The sequence below is a fragment of the Tachysurus vachellii genome, chromosome 1 (genome assembly GCF_030014155.1).
Source record: "Tachysurus vachellii isolate PV-2020 chromosome 1, HZAU_Pvac_v1, whole genome shotgun sequence".
Taxonomy (NCBI): Eukaryota; Metazoa; Chordata; class Actinopteri; order Siluriformes; family Bagridae; genus Tachysurus; species Tachysurus vachellii.
Window position 1 is genome coordinate 7,746,692 of NC_083460.1, and position 14,688 is coordinate 7,761,379.

The following is a 14,688-nucleotide window of genomic DNA, read 5'->3' on the forward strand; positions in this document are numbered from 1 at the left end:
AGCTGCTGTAACTGAGATTCTGATATTATTATCTTATATTCAGTTCTTCTTTTGTACAACTGGTATATGATATAAAGTGTTTTTTGTCTTTCATGAATATGTCTTCATACGTTTTACTCTTTGTTTTACTGTAATGTTAAGACAGGAAACTGTGACTTTGTTCTCTATAATAATGTAGAGTGTGATCTATGCTTTCTTAATGACTTTATTATCTTAAAATGAACAATTTTATCAACCGAGTCCAGTGTGAATGACAGATGTTTCTCAATATTTCTACAAGGTAATTTATATGGAAGGTAACTGTAAAAAGTTACAATTGAAAATCCAGCTCATGTGCAGTATGTCTTATTTCACCCTGCTCTTCTAAAGTACATCAATCTAAACATAATCTGTTATTATATGTAAAATTTTACAATTTATTTTTCTTCATGCTGAAAAAATATATTTTTTAATATTTTACAGTGTGACTGAGAGACTGAGACTGACGTTGCTCTGTAGCAGAGACTTGAAGAACTTTAGGACATGCTGTTCTTCCTTGTCCTGTCTTTTTGGGTTCCAGCTGTATTGACTTCGGGCCAGGTTTGGCCATTGAACAGCACACCACGGAAAACAGTTACTCTGAGTAAGTGTGCTGTCTTTGTTGTTTTTTTGTTTGTTTGTTTGTTTATTTGTTTTTTGCTTTTTTTGTAGTTTTTTTAATATATATAGTTTGTGACTTGGCTGCACAGCATTGCTGTTTTATGTTACTGTGATAAGCCTTGCAATATATTAAACGCATGTTGATGTGTTGTTGCAGCTGAATGGTTAAAAAGTGTTTATTTAAATTCTTACTTCTGGCAAAATTGCTCACAGCTTAATATAAAAGATCCACACAGTATGTAAATAAATACATACATAAAAATAATAGAAATAGACCATTTTAGGGCATTGATACAAATAACACAAATAATTATTGAGTTACTGAGGTCAAAAGTTACAGTTGTGTTAAGTCTTTCTTCTACTTCACTTCTTTGTACTTTACTTTATTATGAGCACCAAAGATTTTATAATTACTCCAAACAAGTGGAAACAAAAAGCCTATTCTTCTGTTGCTAGGTAACAGAGGACATGTCTTTCAAGAGGAGGGAGTGTGGAATTACACCACCATGCTCCTGATGGAAGATGAGGGTGTGCTCATCCTGGGAGCTCGAGAGGCCATCTTTGCCCTGGACCTCAACAACATCACACACAAGAAGGCTATGGTCAGGAAAAGATTTCATTTGAATAATAATAATAATAATTCCATTCCATTTTCTACCGCTTATCTCAGACCGGGTCGTGTGGGGCGGCAGTCTAAGCAGGGACGCCCAGACTTCCTTCTCCTCAGACACTTACTCCAGCTCTTCCGGGGGAATACCGAGGCGTTCCCAGGCCAGCCGAGAGACATAGTCCCTCCAGCGTGTCCTAGGTCTTCCCCGGGGCCTCCTCCCGGGTGGACATATTATTATTATTATTATTATTAGTATTATTATTATTAATAATAATAATAATAATAGATGAGTTCATTTATTTATTTATTTATTTATTTATTTATTTATTTATCTCAGCCTCAACCTTTTTTTTTGTTTCAATTTCAATTTAACTTATAACTGGGGTATATTTGCTTATTTTCTATCTTTATTACATTCTACATGCTTATATTATTTTAATGATTGTACGTTTATTCTAGTTTCAAACATTCTTTCTATTTCTATATATTAGATTGTTTAATCTAATATCTAAGATATTGTCTCTATGTCACTGTGATTTCACAATTTTATTTTTGACTGCATTTTTTAAACTTGCACACTGTAAAGTACTTTAATTAAAATTAAATAATAATAATAATAATAATAATAATAATAATAATAAAATAATAATAGTTAAAATAAATGTTAAAATTCCTTGCTTTAGTAGTACATTTTCACCTGCACTGTACTTATTTAATTCTAGATAAGTAAAGAAATATATTGTCTTTTTTGTAGGTTAAATGGGCGGTGACTTCAGAGATGCAGCGCACTTGTATTTTCAAAGGGAAAAGACAGGTGAGGGTTTTTTTTTGTGTGACAGTTCTGTGTAAAATCGAGAGACTGTTATGTGTGTGACTCACAGGAGATCAGCAGTTTCATAAATACTCTAAGCTGCCCATCTAGTACTAAAAATCCTGCCACAACCCAAGAGACCACACCACCATCACCACCACTCTGAAAGTGGTTTATGATGTCCAGAAATCCAGTATATTAGGAACATCTGTACACCTGCACATTATTGATTATTGATCATTATTGATCATTGATAACAAAAACACTGAGTGAGTGACTGACAGTTAGGTTTAGAAATTTCTCAGACCAGCTCTCTGATCAAGGAGATCATACTTTTCTTTATATTTGATGCAAGCATTAACTGAAACTTTTGACCTGTATCTGTAAAATCCAGCCAGGGGTTTGAAGACAACTAAACTGATTAATGCACTTTAGACAACTCACTGGGTTACACTAAAGCTTGGTACTTGAATGAATTTGAAGCTTTATCTTGGCTCATGGACAAACCTCCAGTTTGAGTTTAATGATGTTGATGCTGCGTTCAAGAGGAAATCAACGATTCTGGCAAACAGCCAAAAATCAGAAACAAAATATTTTTATAACCAGTAAAATACTTTTAAAATACTCATCTCTATTTTAAAAATTTAAAAATATATACAAAATAATAAAACAATGTTTTTATTTAGGCTTCATTTCTGACCTTGCCTGAGCTATCTAGTTACAAAGATAGAGTCAAACAAAACAGTAGGTCTGCCTGAATATCAGCTTGAACTTGAACTCTAGTTGCAAACCTACTTTATAAAGTTGATTTTCATAATCATGTTTCCTTATGTACATCAATAAGGCTTTAAATGTAAAGAGAAGTAGGATATCTTTCAGTGGAACTGAAATTAATTACTTAAACATGATTTCCTCCTTTGCTCTTTCACTTTGGTAGTAACCAGACTTTAAAATCATAATAAGATGAAGACTGTACATACTTATGACTGGTGTACAAATAAGACACTAATTTCAGTACAGGAAAGTCTAAAGAGTAAAAACAGGATTTCCAAAACATCCACAGAAATGTATATGTATATCTTTGTCTTTATGTGTATATTTGTAAATGCTCAAATTAGTGTAAAAAAAACAACAACATTATTTCCTAATATGAGAATATTAAGCACTAGATGTTACACCCCTAAGCCATGTCAAACTTTCAAACCCTGGTTAGATTCAACAGTTTTGTGTAGTAAATATATCATATGATTAGGAACAGGTATTCTATTATACAAAGCCCTGATCTGCAACTTATCCTCTTTGAATCCTCAACTAGCCTATGAAATTATTCCCCATTATTCTTCTTTCTTGTGTTGTTCTGTTAAGAGATCTGTTTTCTGTCTCTTTCCTTGGACTTTGTATTACCTGTAAGTTTCCTTTCCAGACTGAGTGTCATAACTACATCCGGATCCTTCATAAAATGTCGAATGACACTATGTTCGTTTGTGGTACCAACGCTTTTAATCCAACCTGTGATATTATGGTGAGTAAAAATTCCTAACCACATTTTACTGTAAAATGTCCTTGCTATGATATTGTAGACATTTGTTAACATGAGTTTCAGCCTGTGTGCATGTTTTGTTGTATTATATCACACCATGTAGACATTTCATGTAGCTGTGTTCTGTGTTCCAGTCTTATAAAGACGGCAAGCTGACTCTCGAAGGTAAACAACAAGATGGGAATGGAAAGTGTCCATTTGATCCTTTCCAGAGATGTGCCTCTGAATTTGTTCGTAAGTGCTTCATCTCTCTTAAGGCAAACTGTTTCATGACATAGGCCAAATAGCACAGTGTTTAGATAGTTCGTGATTAAAGGTTTTTAGTTAATGCATTATGTTAATTTTGAAGGTCAATTCTCTAGTCACAGGTGCTACTTATGATAACTGTTATGATACACTAAGTAAGGGGCTGAGATGAGTCTTCTGGTTTCATATATAATTTAAAACTCAACATTACATCTCGTAACAATTCTTCGAGATTGTAATTGAGTAGTTGAGAGTCACTGATTAGTTTTGTTATTTCAGTGCCCAGTTTCATTGGCATGAAGCATGTGGCTGAGGGAGATGACAACCCAGAGGGGGATGATGACAAGATTTACCTTTTCTTTAATGAAAGTCCTGTGGAGTACGATACCTACAGTAAGATGGAAGTGTCAAGGGTGGCCCGCATTTGTAAGGTACTCTTCCTTATAAAAGGATGTTGCTGATATTACAGTACACCATTCTTCAGGGCCTAAATAATGGTTGTGTGGTCTTCACAAACTTCTTTGTTCAAACAAAGAACCTCAGGTGATGACAAAATACCTGGGTGGGGAAATATAAGCACATGCTTCCTACTAAACAATTATACAATTAAAAACCTGAAAAAATGAAAAAATTATAAATCAAATATTATAAGATTAATCAGCCTGCATTTGATGCTTTTATACATGAATAGAAAACATTTTTCCTATTTGCATGTTTTTTTTGTTTGATTGATTGTTTTTGCTTAAGTAATAAAGGCTTAAAATGAGAGAGATCTGCTTATAGAACAATACTTTTACCAAGAAATCTTTGGTTGGATTTTATAATGTGAAGTAGTAAATAAATATGACTATTGTCACCAGTGTTGTGCTAGTTACTAAGAAATAGTAACTAGTTACAGTTACTAGTTACTTCATTCAAAAAGTAACTCAATTACTTTGTTGATTACTTACACCAAAAAGTAATGCGTTACTGTTACTTTTTAGTTACTTTTTTAAAGAACGTTCTTTAATGTTCTCATTAATGCCCTTTTATGTGTTATGGTCTATACATACACAAAACTGACTTAAACACAAAGTATTTTATTCAAGACAGACCAGAACAAACTGAATATCACAGAATGCATCATTAAAGCTGTAGTGTTGAGCCCTTAAAATGTTCCTTTCACAGCTTAAGTATGAAAACTATCAACAATGTACAACATAACACAAAACTTTTTGAAATAAATAAATGAAAGCAATCTGAATTATTCAGAATCAATTTGGAGAAACTCAGCACCAAAAATTGCTATTATTACTGCTATTATTGACAACCATAAATGATATGCATTAAAAATTAAAGCTCTGAGCAATTTTCCACCTAACCACAAATTAAGGCCACGTTCACACTGCAAGTCTTAATGCTCAATTCGGATATTTTGCTCAGATCTTATTTTTTTGTTTGGCTGTTCACATTACCTTTTAAAATGTGGCCTATATCAGATACCAGTGTGAACTGTTTGCTGTTTCCAACTGACCCGCATGCGCAAACGAACAATAACAATGACGTCACCCGCAGCACGCCATTGCGCTAAAGTTAGCGAGGTTATGGAGGAAGTAAGCATTTTCGCTTTTCTTTCTAAATGTTTGTGTAATGGCAGCACAGAGACGCAGTGTTTTGAAAATTTTCGATTGTCGAGGGCAACTTTTGATTATTTGATCCATTCTGTAGGCGTAGTCACGTTTGTGTGCGTACTCGCCGGCGCATAATTGTGACGAATGTCGTTGAAGATTGACGTAAAAGTCGCATCAAATCCACCTTGGTTGTTCACACTTCGGCCACATTGGAAAAAATCAGATTTGGGTCTGATTTGAAAAATTCAGATCTGGGCTAGATTTGAGTGTTCACACTACTCCTGAAGAAGTCTGACCTGGTCACTTGACCCAAAAAAAAAATCAGATTTGGGCCACTTTTACCTGCAGTGTGAACGTGGCCTAAGAGTTGCATGTCACCAACTTATGTAAAGTAAGCTGTGTGTATTCAAAGTGCAAAATCTGCTGTTGTATATATCCATAAATATGTAAAAACAAACAAAAAAACCCCAGCATATTTCCTAGCAATACAACTGTACTGAGGAGTCGTAAGGCTGGTGATCCATTTGCAGCATTTTAATCGAAACTCGTAAACAGACAGGCAGTGTAAAACACGGCAAACACGATATCGTAGGGTAGGCAGAAATCCAGAACTAAGACATCAAAATCAAAACCAGAACTAAGACAAACAGGAAATGCTCAGAATGATTGCTAACGCAGATCGAGACTTCACACAGGAGTCAAGGTCAAGTTCGTATTTATAGGAGCTGGCTGATAGGAATCAGGTGGCGAAGCAATCAGTCTTCGTGATGGGAGGTGTAGTCCAGAAACGACTAATATTCCGGAGACGCTTCTCTATGTTGACGGTCGGGGAGCGGGGCAGGTGTGCCAACCGTGACAACAACGTAATGCATTTTATAATGCATAATATTAGTGTTCTAAGATATAACAGAAATGTCACTGTGGCTACTTAACTAACCATTATTTTTAACAAACAAATATTTTTAATAACAAATGTGTGGTGGGGGGCACAGTGGCTTAGTGGTTAGCACATTTGCCTCACACCTCCAGGGTTGGGGGTTCGATTCCCGCCTCCGCCTTGTGTGTGTGGAGTTTGCATGTTCTCCCTGTGCCTCGGGGTACTCCGGTTTCCTCCCCCGGTCCAAAGACATGCATGGTAGGTTGATTGGCATCTCTGGAAAATTGTCCGAAGTGTGTGTGAGTGAATGAGTGTGTGTGTGCCAACCAAACCAGTTTTTTGCCAACCAAATCGCCCACTAACTCTGAAGCCAAAGTCGACCTGCTAGCCTTACTCCACAGTGCTGTGCACTTGGCGATAGCACTTCTGTAGATTCCTTTAGTCCTAGGATTTGAAAGCAGCCACTTGTCCACATCAGAGCATGAAATTAAGTTGTGTGTGTGAGAGGCACACCTCTGCTGTGGTGGTAAAAACAATCCCCTCCTCTGTGGAGGTGTCAAGCACATCTGCAACATTTGTGAAGGTAACCTCTTCGTCCTCTTCATCAGAGAGCGATTCCGGCTGATACATTTGGAAGGCTTTTACAAAGTTAGAACCGTTATCAGTAACCGTAGCTGTAACTTTCGTTGACAGTCCATATAATGAATGAATGTGATCGATCTCACCTGCAATGACATCATACGTGTGTCCACCTTTGATCCTTTTACAGGCCAACACAGCTTTCTCTCGTTGAAGAGTAAGTGTTTATCCAGTGGGCTGTCATGCCTAGGAAGCTTTTGTTGTGGACAGACCAAATGTCTGCAGTGGTCGCGATGTAGTCTAGCCCCTCAAATGTTGTCTTCAGCTCACTTTCCATTTTTGAATATTCTTTATCCAAGTAGTTGGAAAAACTTTTTCGTTCCATTTGCTGTGTGCCGCCTGAACATGTTATCATGCTAACGAGCTGCCTGAAAGCCGGTGACTCCACAGTAGAGACAGGCTGCATGTTGTCAACAACATACCATGCAATAGCTTTGTTGATATGTCCCTGGCTAACAGTCCATTTAAAACCTATTCGCTGTTGTTTGGCTGGAGGGGCTTGACCCACCGACACCGGTTTAGCTATTAGCTTCGTCGAGGCATGTATTTTCTGGAGGTGCTTCGACAGATTAAAGTTGCTGGTTATAGATGTAGATAGGACCTTCGAACCAGAAAGACACAACTTGCACTTCACTAATATGTTTTTGCCTTTATGCTCAACCAAAGTAAAATAATGAGCATATTTCCACGTTGTAAAACTTGTCTTTCTCTCGCCTTGACTTGCCATTACTGTCGCACATACTAGAATAAAAGGAAACGCGCCCACAGTGCGTCTTCCAATCAATCCACCAATCCTACAATGCGTCGCTGCTGTAAACGGGTCAGGCTGTAGGCTACACTTCGGCCAAAAGTAATTAATTTAAAAATGTAACGGACAACGCACCATATGGTAACGGTAATGGAGTTACTTTTTTAAGCATTAGAGTATTAGTTACTGTCAAAAGTAACTGCGTTACAGTAACCCGTTACTGCCCAACATCGATTGTCACTGGTTAAGATGTCATTTTCTGCAGCATTGTTCTCATACCCTCTGTTCTCTCCTTGCTAGGGGGATGTGGTAGGACAGTGGACACTGCATAATAGGTGGACGTCATTTCTAAAGACTCACCTGGACTGTCCTGTCCCTCAAACCAGACTACCACTTCTCATACAGGATGTGTTCCTCTTCTGTCCAGACACCTGGAAAAACTGTATGTTCTATGGTGTCTTCACTCCTCAGGGGTGAGTAGTGTTCAGTTCAAAAATGCCAGCAGAATATGTTTAAATAACTGCAGTGAAGAAGACAAGTTGTGATTTTGAATGTAATCAGGATTGTGGTTGAATACGGGTTTGTTGATCGGGGTTCAAAGCCCAGCACAGCCAAGCTGCCACTGCTGGGCCCTTGAGCAAGGCCCTCAACCCTCCCTGTATCATAGCTGCCCCTGCACTCTGACCCCAACCTCCTCAGTTGGGGTATGTGAAGAAAAGAAATCCACTGTGCTGTAATGTATATGTGGCGATAATAAAGGCTTCTATACCCCGTTCTATTCTAGTATAATATGAGAATTATTATTTAGTACTACACACTCATTGAAAACATGAATCAGCTTTAATCATACAATTGCCTTAGAAACAACTTTATTTTTATTTTTACTTTGATATGAAATGAATAAATTGTAGGAGGTTACATGATGTTATAAGGTGTACTCAAAAATTATCTAAGCGAGTCAAAACCTGTAAATCAATGTAAATCAAGGAAATGCTTAAATATATTTTTATTTCTGTTTGCAAATGAATAAGGCTGTGGCATCCAGTTAAAAACAAACAAAAAAAATGTGTAGAAATGAATCACAATTGTAGCATATTCAAACATTTATTAGACATAGTTTTATTAACCACTGACACTTGTGACACTTATGACACTTGTTTCATAGCTGTGATTTTACTGACAGGGAAATGCCAGAGTACTCAGCAGTGTGTGCGTACAGGATACAGGACATCAGGGATGTGTTCTCTAAAGGCAAATTCAAAAAGCTACGTAGTACTTTATTTATTAAAAAATGGGCGACATACAGTGGACCTGTGCCTGACCCTCGCCCCGGAGCTGTGAGTTCAACATTCACCAACATATTCTACAACAGTCATTTTTATTTGTTAGCTACAGTGATGGATAAATGACTTAATTAAGTCAGAATAATAGACAGAATTATACTTTAGCTGAATACTCAATTTTTATTAGCCATAGGGTCTTGATGTAATTTTTGACTGTAGTTCCAGATCCAAGGAATCTATGGACCCAGTTACAATTGATGCTCTTATCATTTCCTGAGTAATAACTTGCGTAGTGACGTGCATGGGTTTGAAGTCTGAATTGGTATATTTTGTCTCCAAAAACACCACCTATGCAGTAGTTAATCATTCGTTTTGTGTTGCTCTCTTTGTGTGTGTGTAGTGTATTAACAGTAAAACAAAAGAGAAAGGGTTTTCAAACTCTTTGGACCCCCTTGGTAAAACCCTTCAGTTCATCCGAGACAACCCACTGATGGATCAGGCAGTGAAGCCTTCTGAGCAGCCCCTACTGGTGAAGAAGGGAGCTGTGTTTACTCGTATAGTGGTGGCCAGCACTACTGCCCTGGATGGGAGCAGCCATCAGGTCATGTTTATTGGCACAGGTACATAAATATTTAGTGTACAGTTTACATCATTATACAGACTTATTCATGTATGTGTTATAGTGTTCAATCAACTGTACAATCTTTGTAACAGCAAGCGGTTCAGTGCTGAAAGCAGTCAACTATGACGGAAAGATGGTGATAATAGAGGAGGTGCAGCTCTTTAAGCAGTCCGAGCCAGTAAAGATATTGCGGCTCTCCGTCACCCTGGTAAGAATCAGAGCACATTTACATTAGATTTTTTTTCCTCCCTGAAGCTACACCAAAAGATTATTGGTTATTTTATTTATTTGTTTGTTTTTGGGTGCAGTTCCAGAATTGAACCCTGGTCAAACTGGGAATGGTGGACTGAGCTTTGCTTCAGGGCCGATGAAGTTTAAAGTGGTTTCGTTCATTATGGCAGATAGATATACTGTATAGATATTATAGATATTGTCAGTATGCCTTTTGCTTGTATTGTACAAAGAAAGAGGCCCAGGGTTAGGGTTAGGGTTATTTGTACATAAGTGAGCAACTAGGACTCACCTTGCCTCCGTCATTAACTAGTTGAATTAGTTGTGACTTTTCTCTAACATTTCCTAACTATTTCTATTCTATATCTGTCGGGATATTTTCCCTGAAATTTCTTCTAGTGATAGATAAGTTAGTTTAGCAGTTAACTCTAAGCTAATTTTGTCAAAAATTTTGCAGATAACTGCTACTGTTGTGGGAGATTTATGTTTCCCAAGAGATTTACAAATATGGCTTGTGTTTCAAAACAAGCCTGAATTTATTTTGCCCAGTATGATGGCAAGTTATTAGCTTGGCTGCTTATGCCTGTGCTATGAAAAATGTGTAGCTGCTTTTCTTTTTGTATTATTGTATGCAGTATAATGAGCTGATGGGTTAGTTATTGACTTTTGTCACAAGAAAAGAAAATAAAGCAAAATGTGACAGTGTCAATACTTGCCATTAGCATTAGTGACATTAGTGAAAGTTCAGAGACTGCTGAGTCTAAGAATCAATTCAAGGTTTTGTTTATTTGTTGGAACATTGTGTGTGACATTACACGATTTAATTGATTTATAAAGGCGAAGAAATGGCTATCTATTTAGTTTGGGAGAACGATAAAAATACATTTTCATTGAGTTAATTGTTTTTATTCTTCTGATAATTTTTCAAAATATTTTAGAAATAAAAATTTCCTTCTGTTTTTAGCTTTCATTTTAGGTAACATGCAAATCTACCATTTCCCCCCTCATCATTCACACTAGTAGAACTAAGATAAAATAATACTTATGACTTTCCTATCGTGGTTATACCAGTACTCATCTGATTCATTTAATTATTTCTACTCGTGATTCAGTTTTAGTTTGATTCTGTTATAGTTTGACCATCTTTTTAATAACTGCTGCACATATTGTTTCAGGGTCAGCTGTATGCAGGCTCAGAGGAAGCAACGGTGCAGATGCCACTTAGTACATGTGACCATTACGCTTCCTGTATGGACTGTGTGCTGGCCAGAGACCCGTACTGCGGCTGGGACCTCAGCGCTGAACGCTGCATTGCTATAAAAAACATTCATCCAGATACACACAGGTACTCAGCATATACTTCTCAGCTGCTGTAATATAGTGTTGTAAGGAAAAAAATCATGATGTGACCTGAAGTTTACCTTATTAATTACTTTTAATTATTAACTTTTATTAATTGATATTTTTTTATTAAAATACAACACATTATAAACCTATTCATCAAGTACTTTACAGTATTTTTTACTCTTTATTGACCTAGATAATATGGAGCTAACAGTAACGTATTAAAATGAACACATTAATATAAACCTGATGTTCCTTCCAGCTAGATCTACTGTAAGTCTTTTGTTATAAAAATTTCGCATAATCACCTTCTGACCAATCAGAATCAAGAATCAAAGATATCTGTGGTCTAAAATGTTGAATAGACTGCCTTAGAGACTTTACTATAGACTGTACACATGTGAGAATGTTACTCTCACTCACTCTCACTCATTTTCTACCGCTTATCCAAACTACCTCGGGTCACGGGGAGCCTGTGCCTATCTCAGGCGTCATCGGGCATCAAGGCAGGATACACCCTGGACGGAGTTGTGAGAATGTTAGATATATTGAATTTATAGTCATGTCCATCTATTTTTTCTCCTGCAGGCAGGTGGTTCAGAGTCTGAGAGATGGAAATGCTGCTCGTTGTCCTGCAGTTGGTATGCAAACAGGTGGCTTTTTATGTCCACTGGTTCAGATAGTACAGTGTTTACTGATATGTGTCTTGTATGGGTAAATATATATGCAGTAGAAATGGTTTACAGTAAGTCCATTGTGACTTGTCAGTGAAAGTCAATAAGGCTCTCAATGACTGTTGTTTTTGTGTTACAGAAAGTACTACGATCATTAAAACCTTCTATCTTGGTAACGAGGTCAGGTTGCTGTGCCAGCCAGGATCAAACCTGGCCCGAGTGCAGTGGAGCGTAAACAATCACACAATTCAAAACACCAACAAGTACAACATTCATCACAACAACCTGTTGATCCTCAATGCCTTGGACAGCGACGCCGGATTCTACACCTGCACCTCTGTAGAGTCCTCCAATGGTAACGACTATGTCATCCAAAATGCTACATATGAGCTGAGGCTGGGGGACTTCATGGAGCATTCTTCGGTTCAGCTGCAAGTCCAGGAACAGCAGAAATGTCTCTTTTTCCTCAATACCCTGGTCATTATACCAACACTGATATTATTAGCTCTTGTGGTATGGAACTTCTACAAAGGGCATTTTGCTGTCCAGAGATGCTTGGAAAAAGCTGAGGAAAGTCCACAGAGTGTGTCTGTCTGTCAGGAGCCACTGCAAATTGTTCAAGAAAGTTCAACAGAATTAACAATCAACAGAATAGCTGAATCCCCTGATATGACAAACCAGCATAATGGAGACAAATTGCTCCAGTGAAGTTAATTTTTTATTTTGCAGACAACTGTTGGGAGATTTAAAAACAGTTTTATCACAGTTTATTATTTCATGTTATTTTTAGACCTCAGTATTGCTTAAAACCCTAAAGCACTGAAACAAGTTTATGCACAGTATATTGTTTGCCAATTAAAAACAGAGGAGACATTGACCAAGTTCAGTTGATTTCTCCTTTTTTTATTTATTTATTTGATCATTTGAGCTAGTGTTAAATAGTTTTGCAAAGGTCTCTGTGCACTAGAGCCTGTGCTCTTCTTTCAAAATCCATGTCAGATAACACCTTTAGCACGTCTAGACATCTACACTGAGCTTTTGACATGTGTGCCTTTTTTCAATCCTGTAGCTGTTGAAGCCTCCAGATTCACTGGTTCCAGGGCAGTAGCTCAATGAAATTTGCAGGACTTTTTTTTTACCTCTCTCTTAATGTATTTTTTTAAATCCTAACATTTTGTGAGCATTTGTTACTGTAAAATAAACTGTGAATGTGTTTATGTAACGTCGTCTGTGTACCATTATTTTCAGTCTCCGTGACTTGTAAGGAAAATCAAACAAGTTCATTCATTCGTTCATTTTCTACCGCTTATCCGAACTTCTCGGGTCACGGGGAGCCTGTACCTATCTCAGGCGTCATTGGGCATCAAGGCAGGATACACACTAGACGGAGTGCCAACCCATCGCAGGGCACACACACACTCCGGACAATTTTCCAGAGATGCCAATCAATCTACTATGCATGTCTTTGGACCGGGGAGGAAATCGGAGTATCCGGAGGAAACCCCAGAGGCACGCGGAGAGCATGCAAACTCCACACACACAAGGCGGAGGCGGGAATTGAACCCCCAACCCTGGAGGTGTGAGGCAAATGTGCTAACCTCTAAGCCACCTTGCCCCCCCTCAAACAAGTTTAAGTTGTTTAAAAAAGATTTTTATTGTTGCAAAATAATAGAAAGACAACCATTAAACTCTAATCATTTTGACTATCTTAAACACAGTGTTTTCATAGGGCGTCTCGGTGTGAAAATGCAGGATGCCAATGTCCTTGTTGTCCAGACTCGGCTCAAGGAAGTACTGAGGCATGGAACATTTTAAGACATATAATAACAATAATCATCATCATCATCATCATCATCTAAGCAAATACAACAGGTTCTCTTGCAATTTTTTGCTTAAACCCAAGTCACTATTTGCACAATAACAATAGAAAGCAGGCTATTGATTAAAAAAGGAGAAGGATAGGAAAGACATTTAGGGTCATCTAGCTGAAGTGCACACACCTTGATGTCCTCCAGCAGGTCGTCCATGTCTGTGACAGTGAGTACATTTAGGAAGGTGTAAGGATCGAGCATTTTTGGCCAGCAGGTCAATGATCTTGACTTACACCTGCACGTGCAAAGCATGCTCTTCCCGTTCTTGCTCCAGATGTTACTGTTTCACCTAAAACATGTTCCCATCCCTACCTCGTAAATATATTTAGTATTTTTTTTAATGCTTACAAACACAAGGACCTTTCTAGCATTTACCTTCTGCAGCTCCCTGCGATTCTCCTCATGGGAAAGCTTGTTTCTCTCCTTCAGCTCCTTTTCACCCAAGTGCCCAATTCCCTTCAACTCAAGAGCCTACAGAGCAAACACACACCATGGACAGGTTTAAAATGGCAACAGGTTTATTTCAAAGAATTGAGAGTTCTATTTGCTTAAGATAGAATGCTTGATTCTGATTGTTCAAAAGCTGAATTTTCTATAGGAACAGCTCCATCATAGTGCCCAGCTGTAAGGATCAAATATCTTATTGTTTCTATAGTAACAACTTAAACCAAGACCCTTGCTCCTGTGCTCAGCACTCCTCTGTCTCCTTCTCCTACCTCTGTCACTGCTGTCTCTGTCTCCCACACGCCATCTCTCTGAGCTGGAGCGTGTGCTAGGACAAGATGAACTCCTGCTCTGCTTGTGCCCTCGTTTCTCCTTCCTTTAACTTTTCTTATTGTGTTTTTACCACGGTCATCAAGCAGACAGACAAGTAGACAGACAAGAGTGATACTGTTGGTACTATTTTCACTAATTGTCAGACATAAAACAATACATTGGTGAA

General features: G+C 37.7%; 1 pseudogene; it reads left to right on the forward strand.

The window, feature by feature from the left end:
- Positions 1 to 474: 474 nt before the first annotated feature.
- On the forward strand, positions 475 to 12,901 carry LOC132862958 (semaphorin-4E-like; annotated as a pseudogene).
- Positions 12,902 to 14,688: the final 1,787 nt, after the last annotated feature.